We start from the raw sequence: 23,020 nt of genomic DNA, 5'->3' as shown, positions 1-23,020 counted from the left end.
AAGACCACTGACAGGAGTGCGAAATGCTGGATACCTGACGGATGTGATGGAGTAAGTGGATAAGGCCCATGCGCCATGGCAATAAACCATCAAACGTGGAGAAACCATGACAGACAAAGGACTCGTGTCCCAGCGGATACGATTGGGTCGTGCTTCAGCCTGAGACCTAACAACCGAGTCTGAATCCTGAACCGAGAAAGGAGGGCCAGACTCCATCCCGGGGAAATAAGTCCCATGGCAAGCTACAGACATACCAAAGTTACTGAAGCCTCCCCTACCTGGAACAGGCTGGGGATCGGAAAAGGCAACTGGACTGACGTCCCTGAGCAGTACTCCAGGCAACATGCTAGACAAGATCAGAGCGAGAGTGGAATCCAGAATCATGCCACCTGCCACCCAAGGACTGTCAAGGGGACGTGGCTTAGCACACACCCTGGGAGAGACTACACATCCCTGGGCGGTAACCAGGGCCTCTACGCAACAGGACGTCAAATGAAGAAAAATTGACGACTGTTGCACAGTGGCAAAACGACATCAGCGCCAATCAACTAGCCCCCAACAACGGGCAAGCATGGTTGATGAGTGCAAGCATGGTTGATATCGGTATGGATGCCAAGACGGCCCAACCTGAAAACACAAACTAGAGAAATGACAGACAACCAGACATGAGAACAACAACACCCCTCTGTGCCTGTCTACGAATGAGAACATGAGTAGAAATGTCAAGACCACTGCGCGTAAATGAACCTGAAGATGGACCCCCCCCCCACCCTCGTGTAAGTGGTAAATGAGCCTGAGTAACCTGCAGCGCAGAGACAGGTAACTCAGGGCTAGTGTACCCACAGACCGTGGTGGGTAGTCGTATAGGTGTGGTGAATGAACATGCATCGTATGACGTATGGTATACAGGCGAGAAGATTGTGGACAACAATCAATTAACAAATGAATCCTCAGCCATATGGATCTGTAGATGTGACATATCCTGACGTGTGAGCCCTAGCTAACTGACCCAGGTACAAACATGATCACAGGTACGATGAGACATGACAATCAACGAAGATGAAAAAACTACCAGAGTATGCCATAAGTGAACAACACTCCTCTGAAACTCTGAGGCTGAACACCGAGACTGAAACGCTATGACAGAAATGCTGGGCAGCAACGCTATAACAGAAATGCTATGACAGAAACGCTAAGACAGAAACGTTGAAACTGAATGCTGGGGCAGAAACGTAATGACAGAAATCCTGGGACAGAAAAACGCCATTATATAAATGCTTAATGCTGATGCAGAATGTAGTGACAGAAATCCAGGGGCAGAAACGCAATGACAGCAACACTAATGCCCCGTACACACATTCCGATTATGGGACCACAAAATTCGCTTTCGGACAGATCATTCGCTAATCTGATCATTAGTTCACAGCTTTCGACAGCCGATCACGACAGTCTGTGCAACCAAATCCGAAGGGACAAATAGGAAAACTTTGGTCGAAAGACAGCCCATCGTACGACAATCGTGTAATCAGTACAGTATGTGTCCGATAAAAGTCGTTTGACAAACGCCATGCATGTTCGGAAACACGAAAATAAACCAGGAGGACGTGGGTCACATGTATTTGACATCATTTAAAATACGTAGCTACGCACAGTGGAAGATTTTTCCAGAATCGTACGACAAAAATCTTACACACATTTTGCACTGTTGTATTCGATCTTAGTTGTATGCAACAAAATGTGAATGATCTGTCTTACTATAATCGGAACGTGTGTATGGGGCATAAGACAGATAAGAGGCAGAATTGCAATGACAGAAATCCTGGGGCAGAAATGCTATGACAGAAAATCTGAGACAGCAATGCAATGGCAGAAATCCTGGCCAGAAATGTAATGACTGAAACACGCTGAGGATGAACGCTGAGACAGAAATGCAATGACAGAAATCCTGTGGTAGAAACGCAATGACAGAAGTGCTAAGACTGAACGCTGAGCCAGAATACTGAGACTGAATGCCGAGCCAGAAAATGCTAGGGAAGAACACTATGACAGAAATGTATGCAATGACAGAAATGCTGGGGCAGAGACGCAATGACAGAAGTGCTGGGGCAGAGACGCAATGACAGAAATGCTGGGGCAGAGACGCAATGACAGAAATGCTGGGGCAGAGTCACACAGACAGAAATTCTGGGGCAGAGACGCACAGACAGAAATGCTGTGGCAGAATGCAAAGACCAAAATGCTGGTCAAAAACGCTATGACAGACATGCTGGGGCAGAGCGCTATGACCGAACGCCGGGGCAGAAGGCTATGACAGACATGCCGGGGCAGAACACTATGACAAAACGCCAAGACAAAAATGCCGGGGGGCTGAAAATGGAAATACTGGGGCAGAACGCTTATGGCAGAAATCCTGGGCCAGAAAACGCTATAACAGAAACCCTGGGGCAGATGCTGACAGAAATGCTGGGCAGCATGCTGGGGTGGAACACTGGCAGAAATGCTGGGCCGAAACGTTATGACAGCAACCCTGGGGCAGAAACGCTATGACAGCAATCCTGGGGCAGAACGCTATGACAGAAGTCCTGGGGCAGAATGCTAAAACAGACCTGCTGGGCAGAACGCTATGGCAGAACTGCTTGGGCAGAACGCTATGATAGACATGCCGGGCAGAACACTATGACAGACATGACGGGGCAGAAACTCTATGACAGACATGCCAGGGCAGAAACGCTATGACAAACCTGCTGTGGCCGAAATGCTGAACAGAACGCTATGACAGAAATGCTGGAAAGAACGCTATGACTGAAATGCTGGACAGAACGCCATGACAGAAAATGCTGGAGAGAACGCTATGACAGAAAATGCTGGACAGAAACGTTATGACAGAAAAAGTTTGGACAGAACTCTATTATCGAAATGCTGGACAGAACGCTATGACCGAAAATACTGGACAGAATGCTATGACAGAAAATGCTGCTATGACAGAAAAAATGCTGGGCAGAACACTGGCTACGATAAAAACACTGACCAAAGAAAGAAAAACAAGTAAAAGCAGCAAACCTGGCCTCACGTCTGGCCGTTGCGTGGTCCTTTACCCTGTAAGGTCCTGACATGCTTACAAACACATACAACATTGACATACATATACACACATATTAAGGCCAATTATTTTATTTTTTTTAGACAAGGTCTAATTAACCTACCAGCATGTCTTTGGAGTGTGGGAGGAAACTGGAGTACCTGGAGGAAACCCACACAGGCACAGAGAGAAACTTCAGACAGATGGTGTCGTGGTCGGGATTTGAACCAGTGACCCTATTGCTGTTGGTGAAAGTGGTATCCACTACACCACTGTGCTGCCTTCTTGAGTATGCTTCTTTCCTCACATGGGCATGTATGTCTTCCATGTGTGAAGGAAGACCTTGTGGACATTGTGACTTTTAACATGTGGGAATCACCAATTCAGAGAGGCCTCTGCCCCTCAAGACCAGGGATTACGCAGCCATGTCGTTACAGCCAGCAACCGTAAAGAAGCATGGTAAACTGGTCTTTTGGACAGAAGATCCTGAAGAGTCTTCGTCTGTCTGGCCAGTCCATAGCTATGATTGTCACTGGAATGTCCTCCATTTATCCCATTCTTGTGGTTTCCCATCCTAATAAGGTGTTTAGGACTCCTTTCCTACCTGTCAGGCTGGCATATATTGTGAGGATCTTAAGTGATTAGGAGGATTTCTCCTACTCCAAAACTGGATTCCCAGAGCCACCAGGCAAGAGACAACCTGTTCCTTGGTGTTAAAAGAATTAACTTGTTCAGAGACAGAACCAATTTGTCCAATGATCATAGGATGTTGAGTGGTGAGGTTTTGGGCATACAGAACTGGCTTGTGTCACTCTTAACCCTAACGCAGGTGATCAGACACTATAGCTGGCTTCTGTGTTCTTAACCTATAGCAGCCCCTTTCCCATAAGGCAAGCAAGCCTACCTGTACTCGGTTGCCCCCAGGACTTATACACAATGCTATAGTGGATGGCTACCATGCCAAGGCAGGTGCGAACTGAGCAAAACAGGTACTTGCGGTAGGCAGATAGGCAGAGCGGTAAATTGACAGTCCAGGTACAAGCCAGGCAGGGTTCAGAATAGTCAATATCCGATTTGAGATCAACGAGGAAGTCCAATCTAGCACAACAGGGCAGACATACAAGCAGCTTGGAACATGTGTAACAAATGCAATATCACACATGAGACTGCAGGCTTGGCTGGCTTAAATCAGGTTTGGTCTCCACCCAGAGACTGGCCACATCAATCACCTTGCAGACCGACAAGGAGAATGTCACAGCCAAGACCAGGATGCTGGAAAGAAGTGCGCTACACACTCCTGACATCTTGAGGAAATCTACCAAGAGGCTACCCCAGGACCATAGGTGTGCGCAGCCTATTGCATTAGGATGTGCACCTCAAATATAATAAAACATGGACAGTGTTAGTAGAGCAGGGTACTTGTCAGTAGTGCAGAGGTTGGTTTCAGTTGGGCAGTGGATGGTGTCAGTGGGTTTTTATTTTTATTTATTTCTTTTAAATTCTTTTAGGAGCCCTGTTTAGGGGCTTTGGTGCACTATCAGCAAGGGAAATCTGCATCACACAGGGTGATTAGGGTGTGCCTAGGCACACGCTCTGCGCACGCCTATGTTTAGGACTCTCACGCAGAGGGGAAGAGTATGGCAACTCCAACGCTGAAAAGTCAAAGTCTGGAAGCAGAAAGTTTTAAGTTTTTCATGGATATAAGAGCCAGATACACCAAGAGATGAGTTGGCTCCAATGCTGACATCTGACGGTTCAGGATCCAATAGAACTTTTTCAAGGTCTAAATTGTTGATGCCACAATTTTGATCAGAATTTGTGTCAACTGGTCCCTCAACAGGGGAAGACCCTGTGAGTGTAGCAAGTTGAGCACAAGGACCAAAACTTTGTTGCACTCGGGGTACGGAATACGCACCGAAGGGCAGGGCTACAAACTAAGTGTTTGGGAGCCCTTCCCAGCTGTCTGTTGTTCAAGTATTAAATCTCGCCCACAAGAAATGTGCACTGGACACAGGATAGCATTGAAATTCTGACACATCAATAGGTTGTTTTTTTGCATTTAATGAACAGATATCACGATACACTTTAAATTGTATATTTAAAGTGTATGGACTCCCAAAACTTTTTCCAGTTTTGGATAGCATCAAAAAGAGTAAAAATCCCTGTCAATAAATTTTTTCCTATCTGTGTCCCATTGGGGGGAATTTCACTTTCTGTCATGGAGATGAAACAGGAAGTGAGAGGATATGTCTACAAGGTCGAGGGGAATGCTCCTACTGGACAGTTGTCCCCATTTGCCCTCTATTTCTGTTCTGGGGAAATCTGTAAACTTTTGGATTTCCCATTTCTGTTTCAGTGACAATGGTCACCACCACCATTCTATCCAAAACTAAAAGAAAAAATTTGGATTATACATACGCTTTTAACAAAATACAAGGTAGCAAGTGAGGCCGCGTACACACGCGGGGACTGTTCGCCCAACTTTGTCCGCTGAACAGTGTTTCGGCGGACAGTCCGCCCGTGTGTGGGCTTTCAGCGGACAGTTTCAGCGAACAGTCCGCTGAACAAGGTTTTTCGGAAATTCCGAAAAACTGTCCGCTGAAACTTTGTTTCAGCGAACAGTCCCCTCGTGTGTAGGCTTGTTCGTCAAACTAAGTTCCGCGCATGCTCAGAAAGGATTTACACGCCGAAAGTTATAATGCAGTGTATAGGACGTCGTATTTTTCGTCCCGTCGTACGTGCCGTTCACGTCATCGCGCACGGTTTCAGCAAACTGTTCGTTCGTCGTGTGTGGCCATGTCCGTCCATGCTAATTTTGAGCGGACTGTTTGCCGAAACTGTTTGACGGACAAAGTTGGGCGAACAGTCCCCGCGTGTGTACGCGGCCTGAGAGAAATGTATTCCCAACCTGAAGATAACTAAGTATTTATGTGTATTTCGTATTAAATAATGTAGAAATACAGGATATGTAAGGAATCTGAACTCAGTGTGGGATCTCTTTTATTTTTTTACCAGTAAAGGTGGAGCTAGACTTTAAATATATTTTTTATTGCACAGATATTTGGTCTGCTCTCCCCAAACATTCCTGGAGGTCAAGATGCTCATGGGTGATTTTTATCTGTCAGCATTCTTATTTACAACATCGCTTATCAATAAAAAGAGGAATGTCTGCCCATGTGGGAGGATACGGCCCAATATAAAGCGTGCTAACTCCTCCTGGCGAGGGAGATGGGTCACTCCGGTCAAGAATGTGAACACAATCTTCTTGCTGGCAGTAAGAACATTCCACAGATTGAAAAGGTAAGGTGTATAAATGAAACAGTATGATATTTGCCTTTTTTCTGTGGAACCACTCTGCTCTGGGATGGTTGGCAAAGAAAATGGCTGCAATACAGCAAAAAGCCTATGTCAAGAAAAAAACTACAATGCTGAAAAATATATACAGTATTTGGATGGTATATACAGTGTGTCACCTAGTTTCCTAGGGCTGCATGATTTATGACTGATAAGGAGAAAACAAACTTGCATATCTCGTAAGGCTTCCAGTTTGTGTGAGACTGTCCTGGGATTTAAGGTAAATTCAGGGAGAACATATCTTTTGGAATTGCCAAGCCAATTGTGCTTTCTGGAAGGGGGTCCTGAAAATGCATAACTGATATCCTTACCATTCCGATTCCGCAGTCCATCTGAGTGTGTCTTCTAGGTTTAGTGGATGCTGTGGTCCTGACTAATGCACACACAACCCTTCTTAATGTTTTATATTTCATGCCCGCAAGGCTATTCTGCTAATTGGAAAAAGCTGACTCCTTCTACTGTGTCCTTCTGGAAGGGATTGGTTAATCTCCAGGGGTTGTAAAAAGAAATTTATGAAGGTCTGGCAGGCATGGATGGTCTCCTCCTCTGTAGGGTGGTTGTAGAATGAGGAATACAATCGTTAGTAGATTTACTCTTGTGTGGCGGGCTGGACAGGGGCTAATGATTGATAGTTTAAAACTAAGGTCCTCTAATTTGAAGGTATCAGAGTTAACTTTTGCAATTATTGGCTCAGGTGTATGTGACATATACAGACCTGGTGATCTGTGGGCCATCCAGCTACTATGGACAAAAGTTGAGGTAGAGAGGACTACAGGTAGGCCAACATCCCTATGTACAATATGAATACATTTTTAAACAGATACAGCATATCAACTCATGTTGAAATGCTGTATCTGTTTAAAAATGTATTAATTTGCATTTTTAGTATGAGTTCTTTCATCCATTGATACACCCCTGAAGAAGCAAGCAATTTCTGAAACGCATTGGGTGTGGAGCCTACACTCCATCTCTACTACGCGGTGTCTTAGGACCCCTCACAGCATTCAGCCATTGTGCCATGTTGATGTGTAACTGCATTAGCCAAGTTTTTCTCAGTAATTAGTTATTGTTTGTCATTTTTCGAACTACATATAGTATAATACATTTCTATTTTTGTATATAATACGCATATTGTTTATTGGTGATTTATCACCATCTAGGCATTTAAAATCCCACAAGGAGAAATCTTGCTCTTTGTATCCAGCTACTATGCACTTGATATTGGAATTGAATTATCTAGCTTTAACGCTCCAGTCTGATGGGGCTTCAGGATTGGGTGGGAGACCAATTTGGGTTTGGTTTGGTGGGGGTGGAGGGGGTTTTCATTAGAAATTTCGGAGCATGTGTGTTTTGTTGCACGGGCCTGCTTGGCCAGATTACAATGAATTCTATTGTAGTCTCCCAATGTTGTTGTGTTTAAAGCTGTAAAACTCAATAATTTTTTTTTTTCAAAAAAAAAGGTAAATTAAGGGGTCTGGTGCACCAGCCTATTTCCTGGCACTGGGTCCTAGAACGCTCATTCCAGCATCTGGTGCCTTTGAAATTACTACAGGCCCACTGGAGGTTCCAGTCCCCGTGGTGTCAGTCTCCATGGCCACTGAGTGCCATCATTGTAATTTCAACTCGTGGGTGTGCTGCCTAGCATATAAAAATTGTGTCTTCAATCCCACCAGTATGCCTCTGTGAAAGATTGAAGAGGCAGGGCTCTGTGTCCTACATCTGGGTGTTTTCAGGGTGACTAACCCACAACTCCAATAGTGTCTGAGGCTGTCTTCTTTGATGTCTCCTTGTATTGTAATGGTACATCTAATTAAAGCAGCTAAATACAAGTCGGTATCCAAATATGCCAAAGGATTTGTAATTCAGCTTATCCTATTGTCCTATTATTCAGGAGACCTCACTATTCTCCAATGCCAATAAGCAGCACATCTTTGTCACTGCCCCACCTCCCACCTACTGATTAGATTATGAAGTACATCTTTCTACTTTCTCCTCCTGTCACCCAACTTCCAAGTGCTGACCCCCTTCTAGTGTCCTCATTTCCACTACATAGGGACTAATTGTTCTGTAATCTTGGAAAATAACTGGGGGGACTAATTACCCTCATTGAGATAACACATAAAGTGTGCAAAGGACACAAGAAAGCTCTGAATTTCTGACTAAGGCTAGCCATAGACGGAGCAATATTCTTTCCTGCAATCACAGTCAAGAGTTGATGGGGAAATCCCTTCCACTGAGCCATTGTGTTCTCCCATCAGGGGGATGGGGGAAGCCATCCCTGCCAGGAAAACACAGTGATTATTGCTAGTGGTTATAACAGCCGCTAGCAATAATAACATGTAAATTCCGACAGGCTAGTTGTACCCAACTTGATTGATTGATCAACTTGGGTATATTCAGCCTGTCCATACATGGTTTGAATCTTGGCTGGCTCCTGCTGAACCGGCTGATATTTGAACCATAAGTGGATCAAATTTTGTGTACCCTTTTTGACATGAGTTGATCATTTTATCAACTTCTGAAGAACAGGAATGTTGGAAAACTGTTGTCGATCAGCGGCTGTAGCCAATTGGCCTTGGCTGCTGCTCAGTGTTTTCCAACATCGGAGAGTCCTGCTGTATATCCATACAATATCCCAAGGATTCCTCCATCCACCCTGCTAGTGGAAGGAATATGTTCATTTTTTTGAATTTACATACACTTAAAGTGACTGTAAAGCTTTGTTTTTTTGTTTTTTTTGCGCAAAGTGGCCCCGATCTTCGACTTCTGGGGTCCCCCGGCAGTGCTGGTAGTTCCTCCTTGCATCGTATAACCCCCTAGGAGAAGCGCTGTCTCGGGGGGTTACCTTGCGGGCATGCTCCCGAGTCCAGTATTTACGTCCATAGACGTAGAATACCAAAATCGGCCCCGTCCCCCGGCACCCACGTCATTGAATTTGATTGACAGAAGCAGGAGCCAATGACTGTACTGTTATCAATCTATCCAATCAAGAGCTCAGACAACAGGCAGAGGAGAAGAGCGCATCTCTGGTGTGGGAATTATGGGGCTCAGGTGAGTACAACGGAGGGGGGGGGGGCTGGGGGGTCGGTCACTGACAGAAGTTTTTTCACCTAATGCATAGGATGCATTAAGGTGAAAAAACACGAGGGTTTAACCCCTTTAATTACTATACAATGGATATAAAAAGTCTACGCACCCCTGTTAAAATGTCAGGTTTCTGTGATGTAAAAAAAGGAGACAAAGATAAATAATTTCAGAACTTTTTCCACCTTTAATGTGACCTATAAACTGTAAAACAAACCAAAATATTTTAGGTGGAGGGAAGTAAAAAAATATAATAATATGGTTGCATAAGTGTGCACACCCTTAAACTAATACTTTGTTGAAGCACCTTTTGATTTTAATACAGCCCTCAGTCTTTTTGGGTATGAGTCTATTAGCATGGCACATCTTGACTTGCAATATTTGCCCACTCTTTTTTGCAAAAACACTCCAAATCTGTCAGATTGCGAGTGGATCTCCTGTGCACAGCCCTCTTCAGATCACCCCACAGATTTTCAATCGGATTCAGGTCTGAGCTCTAGCTCGGACATTCCAGAACTTTAATCTTCTTCTGGTGAAGCCATTTCTTTGTTGATTTGGATGTTGGCTTTGGGTCGTTGACATGCTGAAAGATGAAGTTCCTCTTCATGTTCAGCTTTCTACAGAAGCCTGAAGGTTTTGTGCCAATATTGACTGGTATTTGGAATTGTTCATAATTCCCTCAACCTTGACTAAGGCCCCTGTTCCATCTGAAGAAAAACAGCCCCAAACCATGATGCTGCCACCACCATGCTTCATAGTGGGTATGATTTTCTTTTGGTGATGTGCAGTGTTGTTTATGTGCCAAACATATCTTTTGGAATTCTGGCCAAAAAGTTCAACCTTTGTTTCATCAGAACATTTCTCATTTTCCCACATGCTTTTGGGAGACATCAGATGCGTCTTTGCTAAATTTTATCAGGCTTGGATGTTTTTCTTCTTAAGAAATGGCTCCCGTCTTGCCACTCTACCCCATAGACCAGACATATGAAGAATACGGGAGATCATTGTCACATGTACCACACAGCCAGTACTTGCCAGATATTCCTGCAGCTGTTGCTCTAGTTCTCCTGCCAGCCTCCCTGACCAGTTTTCTTCTCGTCTTTCATTATTTTGGAGGGACGTCCAGTGCTTGGTAATGTGACTGTTGTGACATATTTTCTCCACTTGATGATGACTGTCTTCACTGTGTTCCATGGTATATCTAATGCCTTGGAATTTCTTTTGTACCCTTCTCCTGACTGATACCTTTTAACAATGAGATTTCTTCTGATACCTTTTAACAAGGAGATTTCTTCTGATGCTTTAAAGGCTCTCTGTGGACCAGAGGATGCGACTAAGAAAATGTCAGGAAAGACTTACTAGAACAGCTGAACTTTGAGATTGATCAGAGGCACTTTAAATGAAGGCAGTTGTGTACTGTCTACTATTTAACGTGAGCTTGAATGTGATTGCTTAATTCTGAACTCAGGTACATGACCAGTAGTGATGGCCGAACGGTTCGCCCGGCGGTCGTTTCGCGGCGAATTTCCGACTTTCGCCGTCCGCGGGTTCGAACGCCTTTTTCCGTCGTTCGCCCCGGCGGACTTACGTGTTTAATGTATACAAGAACTTTAACCTTTCGTGACACGTTTATCATGTGTTACAGGACAACCAATTGAGACATGACAGCTCATGGACACTTGGACATTCCCCCTAACCTATAAATACACCCGATCCGGTGGCCATTTTACATTCTTTCTTCTGTCACTGTAGGGAAAGGATCCTGTGTGGAGTAGGGACAGAGAAAACGCTAGCTATTTGGTACACAAAAGTTCTTTTCAGGACTGGTATAGGTGTTAGGTCAGCAGCCTGAGTTTCTTTTGTCAGTTTAGATAAAGGGACAGAGCGCTGTATGCTGCTATTTTAGGGACAGCTCAGCCAGATTAGTCTTTCTTCATCATCATCATCATCATCATCATTAGCTGTTACTATCAGGTCCACAAAAGAGCTGTTCCAGCTAATCGTTCCAGCCTACTCTTTTTTGCCAATTTGTATAGGGACAGGCAGGAAGCAGTGTGTCAGGCAGTGAGGATAATTTTAAAGACTTGCTGTTACTATTAGTTCCACAAAGGTTCTTTTCAGGACTGGTATCAGTGGTACGGTAATAGGCTTGTACACGTATAATATTCTTTCTTCCAAATATAGAAAGAATATTATACTTGACTGCTGCCCTTCTGCTGCAGTCTGCTAATCATTCACAACTCACTTGTTCCACAAAGCTCTTTATCAGGACTGGTAACTTGGTCTGTCTAGGGTGCTACGGTACATAGGCTTGGGTGCGGTACAGTCTGCTGTTCTGTAAGGACCGCTATCGGTCCACAATACATAGGGTTGCCGTGCACTACTGCTGACCGCTGCCCTATACTGCAGCAGTCCTTCATTGGTATAGGGACTGACGTACAGTCTGCTAATCACTAACACACAACCTGCTTGGTCCACAAAAGTTCTTATAAGGACTGGTAACTTGGTATAGGGTGCTACGGTACATAGGCCTGAGTGCGTTACAGTCTGCTGTTCTGTAAGGACCGCTATCGGTCCACAATACATAGGGTTGCCGTGCACTACTGCTGACCGCTGCCCTATACTGCAGCAGTCCTTCAGCGGTATAGGGACTGACGCACAGTCTGCTAAACACTAACACACAACCTGCTTGGTCCACAAAAGTTTTTATAAGGACTGGTAACTTGGTATAGGGTGCTACGGTACATAGGCCTGAGTGCAGTACAGTCTGCTGTTCTGTAAGGACCGCTATCGGTCCACAATACATAGGGTTGCCGTGCACTACTGCTGACCGCTGCCCTATACTGCAGCAGTCCTTCATTGGTATAGGGACTGACGTACAGTCTGCTAATCACTAACACACAACCTGCTTGGTCCACAAAAGTTCTTATAAGGACTGGTAACTTGGTATAGGGTGCTACGGTACATAGGCCTGAGTGCGTTACAGTCTGCTGTTCTGTAAGGACCGCTATCGGTCCACAATACATAGGGTTGACGTGCACCACTGCTGACCGCTGCCCTATACTGCAGCAGTCCTTCAGCGGTATAGGGACTGACGTACAGTCTGCTAAACACTAATACACAACCTGCTTGGTCCACAAAAGTTCTTATAAGGACTGGTAACTTGGTATAGGGTGCTACGGTACATAGGCTTGAGTGCGGTACAGTCTGCTGTTCTGTAAGGACCGCTATCGGTCCACAATAGATAGGGTTGACGTGCACCACTGCTGACCGCTGCCCTATACTGCAGCAGTCCTTCAGCGGTATAGGGACTGACGCACAGTCTGCTAAACACTAACACACAACCTGCTTGGTCCACAAAAGTTTTTATAAGGACTGGTAACTTGGTATAGGGTGCTACGGTACATAGGCCTGAGTGCGTTACAGTCTGCTGTTCTGTAAGGACCGCTATCGGTCCACAATACATAGGGTTGCCGTGCACTACTGCTGACCGCTGCCCTATACTGCAGCAGTCCTTCATTGGTATAGGGACTGACGTACAGTCTGCTAATCACTAACACACAACCTGCTTGGTCCACAAAAGTTCTTATAAGGACTGGTAACTTGGTATAGGGTGCTACGGTACATAGGCCTGAGTGCGTTACAGTCTGCTGTTCTGTAAGGACCGCTATCGGTCCACAATACATAGGGTTGCCGTGCACTACTGCTGACCGCTGCCCTATACTGCAGCAGTCCTTCAGCGGTATAGGGACTGACGCACAGTCTGCTAAACACTAACACACAACCTGCTTGGTCCACAAAAGTTCTTATAAGGACTGGTAACTTGGTATAGGGTGCTACGGTACATAGGCCTGAGTGCAGTACAGTCTGCTGTTCTGTAAGGACCGCTATCGGTCCACAATACATAGGGTTGCCGTGCACTACTGCTGACCGCTGCCCTATACTGCAGCAGTCCTTCATTGGTATAGGGACTGACGTACAGTCTGCTAATCACTAACACACAACCTGCTTGTTCCACAAAAGTTCTTATAAGGACTGGTAACTTGGTATAGGGTGCTACGGTACATAGGCTTGAGTGCGGTACAGTCTGCTGTTCTGTAAGGACCGCTATCGGTCCACAATAGATAGGGTTGACGTGCACCACTGCTGACCGCTGCCCTATACTGCAGCAGTCCTTCAGCGGTATAGGGACTGACGTACAGTCTGCTAAACACTAATACACAACCTGCTTGGTCCACAAAAGTTCTTATAAGGACTGGTAACTTGGTATAGGGTGCTACGGTACATAGGCTTGAGTGCGGTACAGTCTGCTGTTCTGTAAGGACCGCTATCGGTCCACAATAGATAGGGTTGACGTGCACCACTGCTGACCGCTGCCCTATACTGCAGCAGTCCTTCAGCGGTATAGGGACTGACGTACAGTCTGCTAAACACTAATACACAACCTGCTTGGTCCACAAAAGTTCTTATAAGGACTGGTAACTTGGTATAGGGTGCTACGGTACATAGGCTTGAGTGCGGTACAGTCTGCTGTTCTGTAAGGACCGCTATAGGTCCACAATAGATAGGGTTGACGTGCACCACTGCTGACCGCTCACCTATACTGCAGCAGTCCTTCAGCGGTATAGGGACTAAGAGTTTTGTCACAGGGTCATTTAAAAAATGACATGCAGAGGAAGAGGCAGGCCCTTCCGCAGGGGTGGTAGGGGTAGGGCAGGAGCAACAGGCTTGAGCCAAAGTGGGAAGTTGCAGAAGGTGCGTTCAATTACTTTAAAGGATGCACCAGACTTGGTTGAGTGGCTCGCTCAGCCTTACTCTTCTGCACCCTCCTCATCCTCTCGATCTGCACCCTCTTCTTCACTCTCTGCTATGTGCACCCCCAAAGACACTACCACCAACAACACGACCACCACCACCACCACCACATACCTTCCGCTTGAGTCACTGGAATTATTTTCCGATCCATATCAAGAGGACATTTCTGATGCGCAGCCACTCTTGGTATTGGATCAGGAAGAGGAGGTAGCAACAAGCGCTACTCAGCAGTCTGACGCCAGTACCCAGATCAGCCCAAGGAGGAGGTTGGTCCCCGGTGTTGCTGCCTACTCTACTTATAGCGGTGGGGAAGGTGACGTTGATGATGACGTGTCTAGTGATGTCACGTGGGTGCCCACAAGAGAGGAAGAGGAGGGGAGTTCAGAGGGAGATATGGACCAGCAGATAGGGAGGAGAAGCAGCAATGACTTACATTGCACAGCAGGGACAAAGCAGACTGCAAATGTATCAGGAGCGAGTCATCGACCATGTACGGTCACATCTGGCGCTCCCAGGACACCGGCACATGGCTCCGCAGTGTGGGCTTTTTTTAACGTGTCCGCTGCTGACAATAGCGTTGCCATCTGCAATCTTTGCAGTCAACGCGTTAGTCGCGGTAAGCCCAATACTCACCTAGGGACGACCGCCTTAAGAAGGCACATGAGCAGCCATCACCGAGCCCAGTGGGAGCAACGGAACACACAAAGCCACACTGCAGGCTCTCACCGTCCAGCCTCGTCTTCTACTTCTCCTTCTCCTCTCTCCTCACAATTGTCCTCCACTCCACCTTCCATCACGCCAAGCTCACATTTTTCTGCAAAAAGGCAGGCTTCCGTGGGCCTAATGTTTGAGCGTAAAAAAATGATGACGCCGGATAACCCTCTTGCCCAACGGTTGGCGGCTGGCTTGTCAGAACTCATAGCCCGCCAACTACTGCCATATAAACTGGTGGACTCGGAGGCCTTTCGCAAATTTGTGGCCATTGGAACACCACAATGGAAGGTCCCAGGAAGGAAGTATTTCTCAGAGAAGGGCATCCCAGAGCTATATGGCCATGTTCAGCGGCAAGTGAATGTATCTCTGGCACACAGTGTCGGTGCCAAGATACATCTGACCACAGACACGTGGTCTAGCAAACACGGGCAGGGAAGGTATATCAGTTTTACTGCCCACTGGGTGAACCTTCTGACGGCCGTCAAGCATGTAACCCGTGGCACCCGTGTAGATTTGGTTTTACCGCCACGGATTGCATGCAGGCCTGACTCTTCTTCTCCTCCTCCTACTCCATCCTCCTCCCTCTCCTCCTCAGCTGCCTCCTCCTTTTCCGCTGCTAGCGTCTCTTCCACTGCACCGCCCAAGCTCCCCAGAACCTATTCCACATGCCAGGTGAGACGTTGCCATGCCGTGCTGCGTCTGTTGTGCCTGGAAGCAAAGAGCCACACTGGCCCGGCACTCCTTTCAGCTTTGCGTTCACAGGCAGATGAGTGGCTAACACCGCTCAATTTGACAGTTGGTAAAGTGGTGTGTGACAACGGTGCCAATCTGCTTAGCGCATTGAAACAGGGCAAAATCACGCACGTGCCGTGCATGGCACACGTCTTAAACTTGGTCGTGCAGCGATTCCTTGTCAAATACCCTGGGGTCCAGGACATCTTGCGGCAGGCAAGGAAAATCTCGGCCCATTTCAGAAGATCTTACACGGCCATGGCTCGCCTTGCTGACATTCAGCGGCGACACCATCTGCCGGTCAGACGTCTTATTTGCGATTGCCCGACGCGATGGAACTCAACCTTCTATATGCTTGATAGGCTGCTCCAGCAGAAACGTGCAGTTAACGTCTACCTGTATGAACTCTGCGAAAGAAACGGTTCTGGGGAGCTGGGTTTTTTTTCACCGCGCCAGTGGCTGCTCATGCGCGACACATGCAGACTTCTGCGGCCATTTGAGGAGATCACCAAACTGGTCAGTCGCAGCCATGGCGCCATCAGTGACATGGTACCTTATGCCTTCTTTCTGGAGCGTGCATTGCGTCGTGTCATTGATCAGGCTGTGGAGGAGCAGGAGCGGGAAGATGAGGAAGTCGCAATGCTGGATGAATTCCCAGGGGGGGCTACTCTATCTGAGACAAGTCAACAACAGGAGTCTGATGAGGAGTCAGAGGAGGATGGTGCCGGGGCGGATGAGCAGGAGCAAGAAGAGCATGCTTTAAACCTTTCTGGGATCCCTGTTGTGCGAGGATGGGGAGAGGAGAATGAAGAGGACGACATTATCCTGGATGATGAGCAGGAGCCAGGCCACCACACCGCTTCCACTTTAGTGCAAATGGGGGCCTTCATGCTCCAGTGTTTTAATAGGGACCCCCGTATAAAAAGCATGAGGGTCAAGGACCAGTACTGGGTGGCAACGTACTTAGACCCCCGGTACAAACACAAAATGGCGGAAATGTTACCGCCGTCGCAGAGGGCTGTCAGAATGCAGCACTTCCAGGCCTTGCTTCGAGAAATGCTGCATTCTGCTTTTGCGTGCGCTGGCAGAGGAGCAATTCCCACTCCCAGAGAAGGATTTGCGGGTACCAATCCAACAGCGCCTGCAAGAAGAGGCCGGTTTGAAGATGTGTTGGTGACTTCGGATATGAGGTCATTCTTTCAGCCGACCCATCGACAGGTGTCATCCGGATCCAGCATCAGGGAACGCCTAGACCGTCAGGTGTCCGACTACATTGGGTTAACGGCCGATGTGGACGCTCTGAGGAGTGATGAACCCCTAGACTACTGGGTGGGCAGGCTTGACCTCTGGCCAGAGCTTGCCCAATTTGCAATCGAACTGTTGGCTTGCCCCTCATCCAGTGTCCTGTCCGAAAGGACGTTCAGCGCAGCAGGGGGGATTGTGACCGATAAGCGTACTCGCCTAGCTCACCACAGTGTTAACTACCTCACATTTCTAAAAATGAATGAGGCATGGATCTCGGAGGAATTCAACACATGTGATCAGTAGACCATGTATATGTCTATAAACAATTTTTGGAATCAAGCACACAGACCTTCTTAATTCATTTGGCTCACTTCCCTGACCCAAAAAAGCACACCGTACTATATGCCCCTACCCTCCTCTTTGAAGAGGTTGAGCGGTGTCATATTTCTACTGGGGCTGCTTATTATGAGGGGTTCCCACCATCCCTGTGCTGTGCTGACTTCCTCCTGGGTGTTCTTATTATGAGGGGCTCCCACCATCCCTGTGCTGTGCTGACTTCCTCCTGGGGGTTCTTATTATGAGGGGATCACACCATCCCTGTGCTGTGCTGACTTCCTCCTGGGGCTGCTTACGGTGCTGCTGTCAGCGCTGTATGTCACGGAGCTGCTGTCAGCGCTGTATGTCACGGAGCTGCTGTCAGCGCTGTATGTCACGGAGCTGCTGTCAGCGCTGTATGTCACGGAGCTGCTGTCAGCGCTGTATGTCACGGAGCTGCTGTCAGCGCTGTATGTCACGGAGCTGCTGTCAGCGCTGTATGTCACGGAGCTGCTGTCAGCGCTGTATGTCACGGAGCTGCTGTCAGCGCTGTATGTCACGGAGCTGCTGTCAGCGCTGTATGTCACGGAGCTGCTGTCAGCGCTGTATGTCACGGTGCTGCTGTCAGCGCTGTATGTCACGGAGCTGCTGTCAGCGCTGTATGTCACGGAGCTGCTGTCAGTGCTGTATGTCACGGAGCTGCTGTCAGCGCTGTATGTCACGGAGCTGCTGTCAGCGCTGTATGTCACGGAGCTGCTGTCAGCGCTGTATGTCACGGTGCTGCTGTCAGCGCTGTATGTCACGGAGCTGCTGTCAGCGCTGTATGTCACGGAGCTGCTGTCAGCGCTGTATGTCACGGAGCTGCTGTCAGCGCTGTATGTCACGGAGCTGCTGTCAGCGCTGTATGTCACGGAGCTGCTGTCAGCGCTGTATGTCACGGTGCTGATGTCAGCGCTGTATGTCACGGAGCTGCTGTCAGCGCTGTATGTCACGGAGCTGCTGTCAGCGCTGTATGTCACGGAGCTGCTGTCAGCGCTGTATGTCACGGAGCTGCTGTCAGCGCTGTATGTCACGGAGCTGCTGTCAGCGCTGTATGTCACGGAGCTGCTGTCAGCGCTGTATGTCACGGTGCTGCTGTCAGCGCTGTATGTCACGGAGCTGCTGTCAGCGCTGTATGTCACGGAGCTGCTGTCAGTGCTGTATGTCACGGAGCTGCTGTCAGCGCTGTATGTCACGGAGCTGCTGTCAGCGCTGTATGTCACGGAGCTGCTGTCAGCGCTGTATGTCACGGAGCTGCTGTCAGCGCTGTATGTCACGGAGCTGCTGTCAGCGCTGTATGTCACGGAGCTGCTGTCAGCGCTGTATGTCACGGAGCTGCTGTCAGCGCTGTATGTCACGGAGCTGCTGTCAGCGCTGTATGTCACGGTGCTGCTGTCAGCGCTGTATGTCACGGAGCTGCTGTCAGCGCTGTATGTCACGGAGCTGCTGTCAGTGCTGTATGTCACGGAGCTGCTGTCAGCGCTGTATGTCACGGAGCTGCTGTCAGCGCTGTATGTCACGGAGCTGCTGTCAGCGCTGTATGTCACGGTGCTGCTGTCAGCGCTGTATGTCACGGAGCTGCTGTCAGCGCTGTATGTCACGGAGCTGCTGTCAGCGCTGTATGTCACGGAGCTGCTGTCAGCGCTGTATGTCACGGAGCTGCTGTCAGCGCTGTATGTCACGGAGCTGCTGTCAGCGCTGTATGTCACGGTGCTGCTGTCAGCGCTGTATGTCACGGAGCTGCTGTCAGCGCTGTATGTCACGGAGCTGCTGTCAGTGCTGTATGTCACGGAGCTGCTGTCAGCGCTGTATGTCACGGAGCTGCTGTCAGCGCTGTATGTCACGGAGCTGCTGTCAGCGCTGTATGTCACGGTGCTGCTGTCAGCGCTGTATGTCACGGAGCTGCTGTCAGCGCTGTATGTCACGGAGCTGCTGTCAGCGCTGTATGTCACGGAGCTGCTGTCAGCGCTGTATGTCACGGAGCTGCTGTCAGCGCTGTATGTCACGGAGCTGCTGTCAGCGCTGTATGTCACGGTGCTGATGTCAGTGCTCTGTATTACGGTGCTGCTGTCAGTGCTCTGTATCTCCTGCACCCTCTTGTTTGCCTACCCTGGTCCCTGACCTTCCCTCTCCTCCATTGCCTTCATTAGCTCCATAGTCCTGAATTGTCAGAACAATTTCCCAAATAAAAAAAAAATGCTTGTAGTTATCGATCCCAAATTCACCTCATACATGTATTATGCTATTGTCCAGGTGGTGGGACTACGTGCTACCCCCTAATAATTACCCCGTGGCCGCAAATTCGACCTAAAGGTTTGCGAAATTCGCCTCCCATTGAAGTCAATGGAGCCCGCGGCGAACGGTCGTTTTCGCGAACGTTTGTGTCCGTTCGCGTTTCGCGTTCGCGAAACGTCCCGTCGGAAGTTCGTCCATCACTAATGACCAGCTATTAAAGGGTGTGCACACTTATACAACCACATTTTTTTAGCTTTTAAATTTACTCCCCCACCCCCCAAGGAAAATGTTTATTGAGTTGTACAGTTAATAGGCCACATTAAAGGTGGGAAAAGTTCTGAAATTATTTATCTGTAGAAGTTTTATATTTATTTTATATGTACACTTATTAAAGGGTACCTGCCATGAAACAAAAATCTTGTATAAGCAGACAATTATTTGACCCATCATGACGCTGAATACATTCAGACACATTTCCCTGGAATTAGTGCACATCCCAAGGAAGAGAAAGGCAAATTCTATCTAAGCATTGTTGTTATTCACTATCTTCTCTGGCATGCTTTCAGTTATACGTGACGCAAACCTCTTTAACCACTTCAATACAGGGCACTTAAACACCTTCCTGCCCAGACCAATTTTGAGCTTTCAGCGCTGTCGCACTTTGAATGACAATTGCGCGGTCATGCTACACTGTACCCAAATGAAATTTTTATCATTTTTTTCCCACAAATAGAGCTTTCTTTTGGTGGTATTTGATCACCTCTACGGTTTTTATTTTTTGCGCTACAAATAAAAAAATACCGAAAATTTTGAAAAAAAAAATGTTTTTTTTTGTTTCAGTTTCAAAACTTTGTAAATAAGTATGTTTTCTCCTTCACTGATGGGCACTGATGGGGCTACACTGATGGGCACTGATAAGGTGGCACTGATGGGCACCAATGTGGCACCAATGAAGTGGCACTGATAGGCGGCACTGATAGGCGGCACGGATGGGCGACACGGATGGGCGACACGGATGGGCGACACGGACGGACACTGATAGGTGGCACAAATTGGCACTGATAGCTGGCACGGATGGGCGGCACGGATGGGCATGGATAGGCGGCACAGGTGGGCATAGATAGGCGGCACAGGTGGGCATAGATAGGCGGCACAGGTGGGCATAGATAGGCGGCACAGGTGGGCATGGATAGGCGGCACAGGTGGGCACTCAGGCGGCACAGGTGGGCACTCAGGCGGCACAGGTGGGCACTCATAGGCGGCACAGGTGGGCACTCATAGGCGGCATCGGTGTTATAGTAATGGATGCCAATCAGTGCCAAACAATAATGCATGCCAATCAGTGATGCCCATTGTGGCCACTGATTGGCATCCATTATGGGCACTGATTGGCACCCATTGTGCTGACTGGCACCCTGGTGGTCTAGGGAGGATTATGTATTTTTATTACCTTTTCCCTGGTGGTCTAGTGGTGTCCCTGGTGGTCCAGTGTGGGCATCCTCGGGGGGGCTGTGCTGATAATCGATCAGCACAGACCCCCCCTGTCAGAGGAGCAGCCGATCGGCTCTCCTCTACTCGCGTCTGACAGACGCGAGTGAGGGAAAGCCGATCACCGGCTCTTCCCATTTACACTGTGATCAGCCGTGATTGGACACGGCTGATCACATGGTAAAGAGTCTCCGTCGGAGACTCTTTACCGAGATCGTAGTTGCCGGGTGTCAGACTGACACCCCGCAACAACGATCGCCGCGATGCGCGCCCCCGGGGGCGCGCAGCGGCTTATTATCCTAATCACGTCATATGACGTCGGGTTAGGATAATGAAACCACTTTGCCGCCGTCAATTTGTAATAGGGCGGGCGGCAAGTGGTTAAACCTCCAGACTGTACCTACGTATTATGTCCAAGTGATGTTATGGAGGGACAACAGATGTCTTTATTTCATGTAAAGTGAAGAGGGGATTTCCCGAGACTTTGTTAACTATCGCACATTATTTTTATGAAAATGGGCAGACGTTTCAAGATGTGATGTCATTCCATTCTCCCAGCTACAAAACATTCCATAAATTATTAAATATTCATAGAACACAACAAAGCTTGGGATTCCATGAAAGAGTTGTTAGGACTTCCCCTCCAGTAAAACTCAGAAGTCATCAATGTAATGTTCTACATTTGTATTGTCTGAAGAACTTTTATGTGCGGAACCAGCCGGATAATAATTACCCTGTTAGTACGATGGCCTGAAAACATATTGTCTAATACCGGAGATGATCTTTCTGTCACCCTATATGCACTCACACTTTCCAACTACCACCTCTGGCAACAGTATACCGCCTTACTGGAATTGTAAAGAAAGTTTTATGTGGCATTCAGGATGTACTACTAAACATTTTTCATAAATTTACAATTATTCTGTATATTATTTTTCTCTCCCTAAATACATTTTATAATAGGATGTACTTTACCAAACATGCCAATTTAGAGCCGGTTCACACTGCGGGCGATGCGAGGCGACACGACTTGCCTCGCCTCGATCTGACAAGTCGCCCCCGTTCTGTACAATGGAACCGTTCTGAGAGGAGCGACTCGAGTCGCTCCGACTCAGAAAAAAGGTTCCTGTACTACTTTCGGGCGACCTCGGGGCGACTTGCATTGACTTCTATACAGAAGTCATCTGCAAGTTGCCGCTGAGGTCGCGGCGAGGCAAGTCGGTGTCGCCTCGCATCGCCTGCAGTGTGAACCGGCCCTAACTGTTAAGCAACCTGTATATTCACTAGATACCAGTAACATCACTGAGATTACAGGCTATCCTTCTACCAGAGACTGACATCACTGAGAATGCAGCCTATCATTTCACCAGAGACTGATGACATCACTGAGAAGCCATATTATCCATTCACGAGAGACAGATGACATCATTGATAATGCAGCCTATCCATTCACAAGAGACTGGTGACATTGTTAAGGATGCAGTCTACATATTCATTAGAGATCGGTGACATTACTGAGAATGTAGCCAATCCATTTATTATAAATTATAACTGTATTATTTACATCATAACTGAGAACGAATCCTGTCCATTTTGGGAACTGGTGATATTAATGAGAATGCAGCCTATCCACTCTCTAGTCTAATGCTAACCCTATTAAAGTTTATGGGACACGAAAATGAAAAATCAAAAGTGCTCATTTTAAAGGCTTATATGCAAGTTATTGCCATTAAAAGTGTATTGGGACCAGGGTACTGCCCCGGGGCACATGTATCAATGCAACAAAAGTTTTTAAAACAGCGTTTTTGCAGGAGCAGTGATTTTACTAACGCTTAAAGTGAAACAATAAAAATGAGAATTAAATATTCCTTTAAATATCGTGCCTGGAGGGTACCCTTAGTCTGCCTGTAAAGTGGTGCA

General features: G+C 47.5%; 1 protein-coding gene across 3 annotated transcripts in view; it reads left to right on the top strand.

Annotated features, from left to right (window-relative positions):
• Window positions 1–23,020, top strand: part of RNF208 (ring finger protein 208) — a 115,076-nt gene that overhangs the window by 39,263 nt on the left and 52,793 nt on the right. The window contains exon 1 of one of the 3 annotated variants that reach the window (XM_077476087.1): window positions 6,360–6,379. The exons of the other annotated variants lie outside the window; for them this stretch is intronic. The gene's annotated coding sequence lies outside the window, so the exon portion shown is untranslated. Of the gene's footprint in view, window positions 1–6,359; window positions 6,380–23,020 lie in introns of those variants that run through there. 3 annotated transcript variants of the gene reach the window in all.

The sequence above is a fragment of the Lithobates pipiens genome, unplaced genomic scaffold, assembly GCF_037356315.1.
Source record: "Lithobates pipiens isolate NorthernLeopardFrog02 unplaced genomic scaffold, aLitPip1_a1.2 Scaffold_1, whole genome shotgun sequence".
NCBI lineage: Eukaryota > Metazoa > Chordata > Amphibia > Anura > Ranidae > Lithobates > Lithobates pipiens.
The sequence above is the reverse complement of the archived record's forward strand: the minus strand, read 5'-3'. Positions and strand labels throughout refer to the sequence as shown.